Here is a 12,891-nt window from a genome sequence, read left to right on the forward strand (position 1 = left end):
GAGTTTTTTAAGTGAGCAATAAAAGTGTACAAAGCCAATACATAGCATTTGGTTGAACGGAATTACCGTAATATCAAGCTTAAATATGAATTCGCACAAAATTTGTGTAGATTTTATTATGAAGTACGAGTATTTTTCTATCAATTGCAATCGTTTTTATGTTTGAGGTGATCTGATTGCCAGGATGTTTCAAGATTAAATTCGATCAAACTTTATCGTGATTAAAATGCTGGATCAAGCTATTGTCATTATGTCTCTAGTCGCAAAGAGACACACAGAATGGAGACGCATAACATTGCAACTCGAACGCAATAGCCTATCCTTCGTTTTTTTTTGTAACGTCATTCTATCGTCGTCTGCCATCTTTATGAACAACTTTTATCGTTAAAAACACGAAGCTTCTGTAATTAATTATTGCAAACAATGCTTTTGTTTGCAAATTTTTTATTTTAGTATCAAAACAACACCGAAAAATACTATTAATCAAGAGAATGACGATCGTTTTCTACAAAGATGGCGGCTTTTTCGTGGATGAGGGCATGTGCAAACAGGGTGATGACGTCAAAAAAAACGATGGATAGCAACTAGCGACATAATTTTGCAAGTATTTGTTGCGAGCATTTTAAGGGCGATCAAGTTTTGTTGAATTCAATGCTGAAACATTCTCAGGGAGTCAGATAACCTCAAATACCAAAAACAATCGCAAAGGATAAAAAAGTACATGTACTCATATTTTCTGATAAAATCTATTAAAACTTTGTGTAAGCTCCTCTTTAAATAAAAATAAATATTTAAATAAAAAGTATATTTGTCTCCAACTTGAAACTATTTCCTTATTTACAGCTAATACGCAAACGCAGAGGGAACCACAGTAAGTTGTGAATAAAGCAAGCAATGCATAACACAGGCGTCTCAAAGATACAGAAGTCAAAAACATGGACAGCCTACCTTATTCATTAGGTACTGGAGAAAATAACGCATCCCAAATGTCATGCAACTTTTTTAACAGACCAGACTACTGTACGAGTTCACCCAACAATAGAGTTGTTGCATTTGCCAGACCCTCGTAAGAAGCATATTTAAATAGATTTCACAGTTGGTGGTGGTTAAAGCTCAGTCAGTAACCATGGTGATATTTAATTATGTCACTCTCAACCACACATGATAGTCTAAACCCTTTTGATCTTCCCGAGGACAATTATTGACGAGAAGCCAAGTCTCCGAGATGAAAACAAACCAGTGTGTAATTCGTCGCATAAGACATGCAAAAGGAAGATGATTGGTGGATAGTTAAAACGATGCAAAAGAATTTAGCTTTTGGCCTCAAAATATATACGTGTAGTGTAGAAGCTTAGGCAAGGTTGGCACAAGCAAGATCGGCACGTTGCTGGCGTTAGGCATAGGAGAATGTTTGTCACGGGTAACATAAACAACTTGCACTAAGTAATACTAAATTGTGAACTTCAACCAAAGCAACTTAAAATGTTTATGGATTCAGTGATTTACAGTAGCAATTATGGGGCTACCGAAAATAAACACATGTATTTTTTGTTGTAATTCCTATATTGTCCCGACGGCACTATGTGAATTATGACGATAAGCGCATTAATGGAAAGCTCAGAATGTACTGGATAAGAATACTATGTAAAACTAACTGATTTTGGCACATGCCATTTTCGGTATAAAGCAGTACAAAAATCCAAAACAAATAATTTTTAAATTTGTAGAAAACGCAACTTAATCTGACATCATTTTAGAAAATAGCTCTATTAAAGCTAATTGGTGTAAGTTAACTATATATAGTGTAAGTTAACTATATACAGTGTAAGTTCACTATATATAGTCTAAGTTAACTAAATCTAATGTAAGTTGACTATATCTAAGGTAAGTTAGAATAATTTACGATGAGTATCTCTATTGTTTCCTAGCCTTTACTTCCATGCATGTGTCTACATGGCAAACTAACTATAAAAATCTCCTTCTACTGATTTTCTTTCATTTGTACACACAATTATCATTTTAGATTTTAATATTGGCGTAGTTTTATATAACACATTTTTTAAACCCATTGTTACTTGAATTATATACAATTATCTTTAGGTTCTAAAAAAATTCAAATAATGCGGCGTATTCTTATAGGTCAAGCACACAAGAATTTTAACATACGACGCAAATTTCAAAATGGATGAACTGTCCAGATTGAAATCCTATACTGCAGTTTGAATATCTTCTGTATTTAATCAGCAGGAAATACATTATCTGAATAACATAACAACTTTATATATGCAATATTGTTTCAAATCAAAGTAAGCAAGATTGGGAAAAGAAGAAGTGTAATGGATTTATATATAATATCGGCGATATGTTGGCCATTTTTGTTTGGCTGAGCATTTTGCCTTCTTCATGACAAACAACCGGTAGACTTGAATTACGAAATTATGAATCATGTTGTTTGCTAAGAACGGTGGTCAGCTTGGTATTTCTGCTGACTCCGGAACTACAGAGTAAATAGCCTACACGTGAAAAGATAATGATTGGACCAAGTAAATAGAGACTTTAAGTTTATTGGTCTACCATTTATGTTTAGATGGTATATAATAATGTGTTACCTTATTTTCACTCAGTTTTTTTCCTGTTCTTATCTGAATATCATTCTAAGCCTTATTCTATATTCAAGGTATGTCTTAGTCTGAATTAGTAAATAAAAGGAATTATAACCTGTGAAATTAAGTTTGTTGTTATATCTATCAATCTAGATTGTGGATAAGAGATTTTAGTCCCATGCTACGCTCTTCTAGGCTGTAACGGCTTATCACCGAATAGCGTTGGTCTATCAATATCTGATTATCTCAGATATTGTTTGAGTTTGTACAACTTTCCATAGTCATCATATCACTATGTCAAATTGATTATCCTATGTCAATTGATTGTCTCAATTACATAGGACTACGTTATTGAAGTGGCAATTATAACACGAAAGTCATCCTTTCGGGGTTATGGGGTTACACTAGTACTGTTCATCACAGTTTAGTGTAGCTATCTAGGCCTATTTAAATATTAGGGTTGATATTAATCTGACAGCATTTAAACTGTAGCCCGTGAGTTCTTGAAGGTGTATTAATATGTAGGTATTAGGGAAAATCCTTCACAGAAGGACAGTTGACTTCTCTAAAGCTCCTCATGCGGCTATCAATGAGTGATTAGCCAAGATAGCTTCACTAAAATAACAGTGATAGAGATTGAGGGTTACTTTCTAAAGAAGTGTCAGTTTTAGCAGGAATAATGGTAACATAATTAAAAACTGTTTAGCCCTAAGGAAATAATGCAACACGAAAAAAATTAAGTGTATTTTGTACAAAGCCTTGTTTGTTTAGGATGAAATGAGAGTAAGTGAAATCTAGCTACTACTGAACCGAATCTTCGAGCACGGATTTCAATCATCTATATATATATATATATATACTCATGCTACAGACATTATATATATATATATATATATATATATATATATGGGTTTTTTCATAGAACTCGCCTACAAATTGTGATTAAACAAATCAAATGTTTCGCGTTTAAATTAGCAAAAAGTAAAAACAGTATCACAATGGATCAGTGTTTGCTTGGATAGCACCAATCCAAACATCAATTGACACAAAGTATGTCTTCCAGCGACCACCAACACTTATTGATATAAAAACCATTATTATGTGGTGTCCCCCCCCCCCCCCCCCCCCCCCCGATAGTTTTTGTTGCAAAAAGTGTGACATGAAAGCATTGGGGTCTGAAATGTAAGATAATGTATTCAAAGAAAGCATTAGTTTTTTTGAAAAATCGTTTTCTTGTCATCTGAGAAGTTGAATTCACTCTGCCGATGGTACCAATGTAACAGGGCCACCGCATCACCTGGTGTCCCTGTTACATCGGCAACCTGCATTAAGGATAACTAACCTAAATAACTGGAATCAAAAGATATAAACATGTATGTTCACTGCTATTGTATGCTGAAAGTGACATTATTTCAAATTAATGACATATAGTGTTATCATTTGGCAATATTACCAGTGTAACCGGAAACGGTGTCCCCTTGTGTCTCTGTTACATCGGCAACCTGTATGTATGATAAGACAGGCAACTGTTTTATGTAAAGTATATTATTTGCACTCCATAGCTAACTGTTCTTATGGCATTGTAACCTTATTACCCAAGTATTAAAGCAGATGAGAGATTGTGTGAGACAGGTGAGAGGTGTGTCTTTTTGCTTGATAAAAAGGTATGATATGGTGTCCCTTGTTACATCTGCAACCTGTCCCTGACCTATTGTAGAAACACCTATGTATACAGCGGAATTTAAAAAACAAACCAGCAAATGACTGTTTGGTTTACAAAATTTGAATAGCTGGCTTCGTAAAAGTAATGCTAAATCTAGTGTAGGGGTGATTTGAGATTTTGAGCTCTATGTCACACTCTGTGGGCGAGTTCTATGAAAAGACCCACATATATAAATCTCAGTGTTTGTCTGTCCTTTTGTATAAGAGCGCCTAACCACTAGGCTAAGCCGTTCTTATCATTTCTGACACTTTTACATACACAGAGTATGTAGGTATACCCTTATTGCGATTGCACACTACAAATATGCACTTTTTATTATCAACTAATACTATATTTTACCAATGTTACTTTTTAGAAATCTGTGTCATCATTACCCATTACCTACTTTATTAATTTGTAATTTTCAAAGGTGTCGTTTCAATTTCAAATGTGCCGTTACACTTATATTTCCAGTTTCGGGTAATCAAATGAACTATCAGGAGTAGGAACGACCTCTACATTCTCTCTCCGTTTGGTCAGACAAAGTATCAGACAACAAAAGTCTGATATCTCATGTTTACATTCGTGTCAGTAGTGAGAAGGACCAGTATCATCCATCAAAACTTTGAATACAATGACCTTCTGCTGCAACAGTAATCTTTTTTATACATCAACACTTCCATGTACTCATTGTTCTTTTTTTCTGGTTTTTTTCTTAATTTATTTGAATTTTCTCATGATATGAAGTTTAACAGTTAGAATGGTAACTTTACCATTCTAACTGGCTATAGTTATCGTTATATATGGCATTAGTTATAGTCATACACTAATAGTAATAGTCATACACAATTAGTTATAGTCATACACTATTAGTTATAGTTATACACTATTAGTTATAGTTATTTGTAGTTATACACTATTAGTTATAGTCATACACTATCAGTTATAGTCATACACTATTAGTTATAGTTATTTATAGTCATACACTATTAGTTATAGTCATACACTATTAGTTATAGTTATACACTATTAGTTATAGTTATACACTATTAGTTATAGTTATACACTATTAGTTATAGTTATTTATAGTTATACACTATTAGTTATAGTCATACACTATTAGTTATAGTCATACACTATTAGTTATAGTTATTTATAGTTATACACTATTAGTTATAGTTATTTATAGTTATACACTATTAGTTATAGTTATTTATAGTTATACACTATTAGTTATAGTGAAAACGAAGCCGGAAACACATATGTGATAACATTGTAGCCAATTTAGTAAGCTGATATCATTTAAGTTAAATTCAACAACAAAGTTATGGTAAGTGCTAGTCCTGTTTCAAAAGAACTCCTTACAGTACGTACTGCACTTAATATACTAATGTTACATTTTATTGCAGATCATAACCACTAAATATATTAAAGTTACTGTAGGTAACTATAGTTACTAAAGTTAACACATTATTTTGTTACTAATTGTTAATATGTACAACAAGTACATATATACAATTTTGAAGATTTTTACCAAGGGTCGTTTGAATTAGATAATTACTGTAGGTTTCTATAACCCTCTCTATGACATTTTCGCCTTACGATGCCAACACTGGAATGAATCGAAATTGTATGGCGAGGGTCCTCTGTACCATAGAACTAGCGCTAAGTTGCAGATCTGTTAAACAACCCCCATAGGAGCAATGTTTTGTAGCAGACCACATGCAAGTACCACAGCACCAATTAGATTTCAAAATGACACCATACAACTAATGTGTTCTTGCAGATCCCAAACAAGTACCCTCAAATCAATGCAAAATCTGAAAAAGTGGAGTTCTGTACACAGTAGTAAATTGATGGCAGAGCTCAAGTTGAAACTACATGAAATCCTAACACAACAATGAATTTGTGAATTTCATTTTCAAAGGATATGACGTTTTATCAAGTGATATGATGATCTCTTTACTGATGAAAGACAAAAACCATGTAAAATATACTTATCCAATCATCGTCTCTAATAATGAATGAATACTTTCTCAAATCTGGCCAGTGAGAAAGGATTACTTATAATTAGAAATTAAAACAATAAAATCCATTTGGGCAAAAGCTTTAAGTTTGCAAACTAATATTTCATTTATTGGGCACAAGCCAAAGTAGTTGGATTGTTAGAATTCAGTTTATCAAGTTTTTTGTGTTTTGAAAAATTAAAGTTGTGCCTCAAACTTCCAACATGCCGCGCAAACACGATCCTGTTTGGCAGTTTTTCACTCGAACTGCAAAGGCAAAGGTTTTAAGGCAAAATGTAATAGGTGTGCTGTCATAACGCGAGGTCACGCAGGCCTTAAGCTCGCGTAGCAAAATGTCAAGCTGAAAACACCAATTTAGACAGTAATGCTAGTATTCAGGTGATAGAAGTCGAGTCATCTGCCACTGAAAAACACTAGCAATGCATCTGTATTATGCTCTGCTCTACACTACCACACGGCTAATCACTTGGATTAAAATTCCTACTTATACATAGAGCTGTATGTAAAATATTCACTTTATGTGATAAGATTTCTGCTCTGTATTTCATCGATCATGTTTGATTAAAGACTCATTCTGAAATTTCCATGTTTTCTCTCTTTTTTCCCACAGTACCATCTTTAACAGATGATCCCACCCACATATGTATGTTCAATACTCACTCATACAGCTATTATCATAAGTGATGTTAATTAGACTTAAAATTGCAAAAACCTTGGTAAAATTATAAAAACCATAAAAACCGGTTTAAACCAAAAAGCTTGGTTTTTTCATAAAAACCGTGTTTTTCCAACCCTGCTATATACAAACAAAAACAGCTATATATACAAAGAACATATTCATAGATCTTATTAAATATCTGTGGTAACTGCTATTTTTGCTTACTATTGTTATGTTTTACATTATTATAATTCACTGATACTTTGTGCAAAAAAAATGTTTTACTGTTCAGTAAAAATTGTGATGTAAAAATATATGCAAACACTAATGTTCAAATAGATACGCATTACAAAATAGTATTTGTGATTTTACTTGAATGGGTGAACACATTTTATCGGTATACCAAACTAGGTTTTTATTATTTCATATGAGTTACAAAATGCTAATGTAGAGAATATATTATTTTTAGCACAACAACCAAATATAAGTGAAATATACATATATAAATAATATGTGAGAGTTTAAAATTTAATTTGGTTGTAAATATCAATCTCAAAAACTTCAATAATTCATTAACAACCTTACAAAGTAGTTAGCATGTAGGATAAGAAAAAAGCCAGCATGATTGCGCTAAAACATTCTAATTAGATTGTGAGTTAAATTAATTAACCCTTTAGCGACCGCGAGGTTACGATGGAAAAACCACTAGCGTACCAGCCAATAACTGGCGCGATTTGAGCTTTCGACATGACCGCATAGAAACTGCAGTAACTTACATCAAAATTGTGGCAGTTACATAAATTGACATGCATAGGAAAGCTGAGAAATTTCTCTACAAGCTGATGCTTCTTCTATGTAGATAGCTTGCAAATATTTACCAACAAAAGTCTCAATTTGTTGAAGCGATGAATTTTTTATTTTTGTACGTCATTTTTAAGTGTATTTTTCTAATTGATAAAGGCAATTGACAGTGTTGTCTAAATAATTCTTGCATAGATTCATATCTTCACAACAATTTGCAAAAAAAACTGGACGTCAAAAAGCATTGAAAGTGTAGATATGAGCTCGTTACAATGCAGGAGCGCCTTTCCAAATTTTCACCCTAACGACCCTAACGACCTGCGAAAATCAAGGCTTGACATGGCCGACTAAAATTGGCTATAACTCGCATGCAAATTAGCATGGAGCTATAAATAAATATGCATTTGAAAGCTTAGAAATTTTTCAACAGACAGCCATTTATTCCCTGCAAATCGGCTGTGCACACTTTAGTCAAAACTCTGATTTAACAAAGTTGTCACCTCTCTATCATGAAATACCGATTACAAATATATTTTTAAAAGCAATATCTCTGCCAAAACCGGTTTATGATAAACATCTGCACAGTCTCATATGTTTACAAGAGTTTGCAAAAAATTGGGTTATCCAAGCGCATCAAAAGTTGAGTTAGGTGCTTCTGTGCATTGCGGGAGCAGACCTTCAAAATGCTCATATCGCCATGGCAATAAGCAGTGCAACTGTTACCCGACATGGCTTCTCAAACTCTGCTATAACTCTCATGCAAATTGGCATAAGACTGCAAATGAATATGCATCTGAAAGCTGAGACATTTTCCTTCAAGCAGCTTGCCGAGACTGCAACTTGAGATTAATATATTCACAGATATGACTTTTTACTGGCAGATTTATGTGCATTTCTTGAAATTATAGTTTCAAGTAACAATTTTGCATATAAAATCATTGCACGGATTCAGGTGTGCTGCAGCTAAGATCCATGTGTGCTGCAGCAAGGATTAACTGGTTGTGCAAAAGAAGAATTGAGTGGTGAGCCTGTATTCACACATTTTGTGAAGCAGCAAAAGACAGGAAGCAACATTTATTATGAGCAGATACAGCAAATGATGGAGAAATCATTCTGCTAGATGGCAAAACAATATGAGAACTGAACTATTTTGATTAGGTGGGTGATAAGGGCAATGGGCAACAAATACAACATATCAATACACAACAAATACAATGGATAATGACATTTCAGCGAACGTATGTACAAAAGCTAGCAATACAAAGCAAGGAAGCATTTGCAGAAACTAAATAAATACAATTTGTAAATAAATTTATTTTGCATGGTAGGGATCAAAATATGACTCGCATAGAGATATTCCACAAGAGAATCTGCTGCCGGTACCTTCAGCTTTACTTGCTCATCACCCATGTATACAGACAACTTGTGCACATAGCCAGAGACAGCATCGGAGAGCAAATAACTTTGATCCAAATCTGTTAGATGGAATACACTGTCTGAAGTTGAGCCGTCCTTTCCATGCCAGCAAGCTTTCATCTATAGATATAAATTTATCAGGCAGCAAAACAGAATATAATTAGTCGCATATCATGGCAGAAACATTTTTCAACTTGAACAATTTATTGCCAGCAGGGTCTTCAAAATTGTCAGTAAAAGGTAAACTTGCTTCTATTTTTCTTTCACTTTCAATTTTATTAAAAATCCGCGTAGATGATGAAGGATTGTGGACCAGTAAGACAACAGAGTAGGCTTTTTGAGAATACCTATATGCAAAACTAAACCAATAACTCGTCATATATATTTATCATCAACAGGCTCTGAAGCATCGCAATGTTATTGAAAGGCATATTTATTTGTTTCGTTAAATATTACATTTATCATGGCCAATGTTATAAAAAGCTTCAAATAATAAAAAATACTTACCTGTTCAAGTATTCGAACTTATCTCCTGCCAAGCTGTCATCAAAATGTAATTATTTTAGTTTTAAATCAGCTCCTCTTTGATATCCGTCATTATTCCTTGTTTCAACGCCGGCCCTTTCAATCCCACTTTCGCGATCCAATTCACTCTGTCAATCTTCTTTTTCACTTTCATCGTCTTCCCCACATTCTTCTGACCTGAAATCCTCTTCTTCACTTTCGAACCAGTCGATATTATCCTCTAAACAAATTTTTTTAGCCGAGCTCAAATAATCACGTCCGTCCATGTTGATCAGCTTTCCATTAAGAAAGATCAAATCTTTACAACGTGTTCTTCTTGCACATGCGCATAAAATTTATTATTTATAGCGTCAAAACAGTAGTAAAAAACTTACTGAAATTGCTCAAATTTTTAATTTTAATTTTTAACGTTGTTTTTAAAATAAATAAAACGTTTTAAAAAAGGTCTATCGAAAACGGCAAAAATGTCGGGTTTGTCGATTTTGGTACGCTGAGACATTGCTCGTAAACCGACAAAGGCCGGTCTTGGAACGCAAAGGGTTAAATGAATTAAACAGCATGGATTAAACATGCAGCTATCTTGCTAGCAAATAGGAACAACAGAGAATGTCTCATTGTACAATGTCATGAGTTAAGAGGGGCATTTCAAGCGCCCTATTAATGCTTTCTGAGGGGTACTCAAAATACAATCCAAAAAATAAGAGCACACAACTACAGAAACTTTATAATTACCATTTCCGTTATGCCAGTGGTCAAATTAAATATTTCCCATAACCCTTTAGGTGAAGTGGACGCAAGAAGGGCGCATGTATATTGCCATCTTGAGTGAGAGTGAAAAATATTTATCGGTTACTAGGTCTACATACTTTACACAATCGTTAGGGCCCAAAACAAATTAAAAATTTGGAGTTATCTTCTTTTAACATGGTATTACTCTAATGGTAAGATGATGGCGTGCTAATAAATACAATGGAATGGTTTTTATCCTTCAATGACCACATCTGTCACAGAAATACCAGTTCCTTATCATAGGTCATACACATGAGATTCACACAAAGCGTTTATAGCACATTTATGCTACTTGGCAGAGGAGGGTTACACAATACACATACTCATTAATAATAAGACTTCTTAGACTCAGCTCTCCAGGATCATCTCTCAGTCTAAACAATATTGAAACTATCAAAAATCATCTAAAACTGGAAGAGAATCCAACTAGTGTATACCAACCTCCCGCACATGTCCCTCAAAGCAAATGTCTCCAGTCACTAGCAACTAGATCAATAAATAGTTACTCTGTTATGATAATCATCAACAATATCTTCTACACTTTGTAATGTATACATATGCGCTGACATGAATTTTAAAGAAGCCGCAAGAAGCATAGTGCCGAAAAGTTTCAAAGGCTCATTTGCTTAGACCTAGCACATGACATTGCAAAATAACTCAAGATATTTGTGTTTCTAGCGTGACACGTCTGGCTGCACGCAACGGCTTGAGAGCTAGACTAGCACCAGAATTTAGGACCAGAATCTTCCCTCAATGATGATCACTAAATACGTATAGCTAAAATGGTTTAAAACACTATTGTGGGTATGTACATCAACTGCTCTATGAATGCGACCCTATACGCATATATTGCAGTAAGCATGTATGCATATCCACACAAATCTAGATATATACAAGACCAGACAAGAAAACATGTTTAAATTTCATGTTATTTTCTAGTTGTAAATCATTTCAGTTCAGATCGATTATGTGCATCGCATCCGGAGAATCTGCAAGATTGTTTACTAAGCGTTCAAGCAAAATGATTTTTTATAAAGTCTGTGTAAATGAGTATTCACATTAGTCTAAGCAAACTGTGATGAAATGACTCATCAATACCAAGAGTGGCCCAATCTTTTCTAAAGTTCTTCAAATTGAAATATCAAATAACTCATAATTTTATAGATAGTAGTATAAAATGTTCAAGTTATTTCCATGAGATATTTTAATCAAATAAAAGATACAATCAAAGTTGTAACTATATTTACTTTTTGTTTTATGTGATAGTTTTAACAATTGATAAAATAAAACACACCCACCCATAACCTACTAGTTGAACAGCACCAACAATTTGATAACGCAAAACAGGCCACAATTAGAGACAACATAATGAAATATTATAACCAAGTAGAAAAAAATGCTATCCATCGTTTTTGTGACGTCATCACCCTATTTGCATATGCGCTCGTCCCCGAAAAAGCCGCCATCATTGTAGAAAACGATCAACATTCTCTTGAATAATAGTATTTTTCGGTGTTTTGATACCAAAATAAAAAATTTGCAAACAAAAGCATTGTTTGCAATAATTAATTGCAGAAGCTTCGTGTTTTTAACAATAAAAGTTGTCCATAAAGATGGAAGACAACGATAGAATGACGTCACACAAAAAAACTAAGGATTGGGGCAATGCAAAACCCAACATTTTGCATAATAAATCGTCAAATACAGAAATTGATGGAGTTATCTTCTCGGTTCAACTTGCATTGAGTTGACAACTCCAAATAATGCAGGATTACAAACGTTTTAACAATCTCAAATACGTGAGTGTGAAAGTAAAATGATGAATATGATATCATATATCAACCTTCCACTAGTTGAATTTTTACTATTACTGTTAATGGTACTTTAAACATAATTCTCGTCACAAACCAGTAGCAACCATACAACATCAAGCCCATGACTTAATTAAAATGTTATTTTTTATAGTGTGATTAAGCAATAATAAAACCTCTTTTTAAATAATAAAAAAAGGTGATCAGCATTTTTGCACTTCGAAATGTTAAAAGAATGACAGAAAAGAGATCCCAATCATGGCTGATACAATGAACCTAAACACCTGTGATGCTCAACAGACAGAAAGTCAGCGATGGCACCCGCATTTTAACCAGTATTATATGGTCATTTTTAGGCTACAATTCATGGACCATCTTCCCAAAAAAATAAGGTTTGATGAACTAACTATTAGTGGTTTGTTGAGCTAGCAGATAACTTCTCCACTGTCATCTTTTCGCAAACGCGCCTCACTGTAAAGTCAAACCCCAACATTCAAGCTTGTGAACTCAGGCGTGTGAACTCAAATTCGAGAAAATCATTTGTCTTTGTACACAATTA

The 12,891-nt window shown here is 33.8% G+C and overlaps 1 protein-coding gene across 1 annotated transcript in view; it reads right to left on the reverse strand.

The window, feature by feature from the left end:
• LOC137396352 (inositol hexakisphosphate and diphosphoinositol-pentakisphosphate kinase 2-like) overlaps positions 1 to 12,891 on the reverse strand; it is a 132,968-nt gene that overhangs the window by 94,630 nt on the left and 25,447 nt on the right. The gene's annotated exons all lie outside the window — the stretch shown is intronic.

The sequence above is a fragment of the Watersipora subatra genome, chromosome 5 (genome assembly GCF_963576615.1).
Source record: "Watersipora subatra chromosome 5, tzWatSuba1.1, whole genome shotgun sequence".
NCBI classification, from domain to species: Eukaryota; Metazoa; Bryozoa; class Gymnolaemata; order Cheilostomatida; family Watersiporidae; genus Watersipora; species Watersipora subatra.